The sequence below is a fragment of the Hippocampus comes genome, unplaced genomic scaffold (genome assembly GCF_001891065.2).
Source record: "Hippocampus comes isolate QL1 unplaced genomic scaffold, H_comes_QL1_v1.1 scaffold158, whole genome shotgun sequence".
Classification (NCBI taxonomy): Eukaryota; Metazoa; Chordata; class Actinopteri; order Syngnathiformes; family Syngnathidae; genus Hippocampus; species Hippocampus comes.
Window position 1 is genome coordinate 771056 of NW_017805548.1, and position 2137 is coordinate 773192.

Here is a 2137-nt window from a genome sequence, read left to right on the forward strand (position 1 = left end):
ATCCAAACCACCTACGCCTCTCGATGACTGTGAGTTACCACCCCGCATCGAACATCGGGAGCCAAGGAGAGTCGAGTCTCGTTCGGGCCTCTCAAAGAGACTGGAACTTGAGGGAGAGATCTACGGGCCGTCTCAAGTTCTGCCGATTCGGGCTTTGGTGGATTCGGGGGCCGATGACTGCTTCATCGACACCAGCATAGCAACAGAATTAGGTTGCGACATAGAGGACTTGAACCAAGAGAAACGGGTTCATGATCTCGACGGGCGTCTTTTGGCGGTGGTGAAAAAGGTTACGGGACCTGTTAAGCTCAAACTCTCGGGCAATCATGTCGAACATAGGAGATTCTATTTAATGCAGTCGCGAGCTGTCTCAGTGATTCTCGGCTTACCGTGGCTTAAAACTCACAACCCAATAATTTCGTGGGATCGCCCTGCGACAGAGATATGGAGCCTGTTTTGTTACGAGCATTGTTTGCAGTCCGCCGTTGGGGGGCACGTGCGGTCTCGTAAAGAGCCCCTTGAAACCATTAATCTAGATGGAGTACCGAGTTGCTACCATGATTTGCAACAGGTTTTTAGTAAAGACCGCGCCCACTCCTTGCCACCGCATCGTCCTTACGACTGTACCATAGACCTGCAAGCGAGTGCCCCGCTGCCGAGCTCCCGGCTATATCAGGTTTCTCATCCTGAACAAGAGGCACTGAGGGACTACATCAACAGCTCGCTCGCTGCAGGTCTTATCCGACCATCACGATCACCGTTGGGTGCTGGGTTTTTTTTTATCGAAAAGAAGGACAAGTCGTTGCGGCCGTGTGTGGACTATCGGGGGCTCAATGAAATAACCATTAAAAACAAGTATCCACTTCCACTGTTAGATTCAGCATTTGCTCCCCTTCAATCGGCCACCATTTTTTCCAAATTGGATTTACGCAGCGCGTATCATCTGGTTCGTATTCGGGAAGGGGATGAGTGGAAGACGGCCTTTAAGACGCCATTAGGACATTTCGAATATTTGGTGATGCCTTTCGGGTTAACAAATGCACCCGCGGTGTTTCAAAACCTCATTAATGACGTGCTGAGGGACCTATTAAATGTGTTTTGTTTCGTTTATCTCGACGACATCTTAATCTTTTCACGGTCTGAACAGGAACACGTATATTACAACGGCTGTTGGAGAATAGACTTTTTGTCAAGGCCGAGAAGTGTGAATTTCATGCCAAAACTATATCGTTCTTGGGCTTTGTCATAGAGAGGGGTCAGTTGAGAGCCGACCCCGTCAAGATTAAGGCGGTGGTGGAATGGCCGACACCCACCACTCGGAAAGAGCTGCAGCGTTTTTTCGGTTTTGCTAATTTTTACAGACGTTTTATTCGCAATTATAGTCAGAAGGCCCTGCCGTTAACCCGGTTGACTTCCATCAAGGTCCCGTTTAAATGGGACTCAGACGCCGACTCGGCGTTTACGGCATTGAAAACAGCTTTCACAAACCCACCGGTACTGCACCATCCTAACCCTGATTGTCCATTTATCGTAGAGGTGGACGCCTCGGATTCAGGAGTGGGCGCAGTTTTGTCCCAGCGTTCTCCGGTTGACCAGAAATTGCACCCCTGCGCCTTTTTCTCTCGTCGACTCAGTGCCGCCGAGTCGAACTACGACGTGGGGAACCGAGAACTGCTGGCTGTCGTTGCAGCCCTACAAGAATGGCGTCACTGGCTCGAGGGGACCAAGGACCCATTTACCGTTTACACAGATCATAAAAACTTGGAGTACATTCGTTCAGCGAAGAGACTCAATTCACGACAGGCCCGGTGGGCGCTTCTGTTAACCCGGTTTAATTTCACCCTCACGTATTGCCCCGGCTCCAAGAACACCAAGCCTGACGCCCTCTCCCGTCTCCATGATCCCGCGGACAGGGACCGGACACCAGGGTCCATTCTTCCGGACCATTGCATCCTGGGGGCGGTAAGGTGGGAGATCGAGCGGAAGATTCAGGAGGCTCAAGGTGAGGTCCAAGTCCCGGCTGAATGTCCCGCAGGGAAGCTGTTTGTGCCCCCACCGCTGCGTTCGGAGGTGTTGCAGTGGGGGCACGTGTCCAAAGTGGCTTTCCCTCCCCGGGTGAACCCGGCTCTGCCACTCC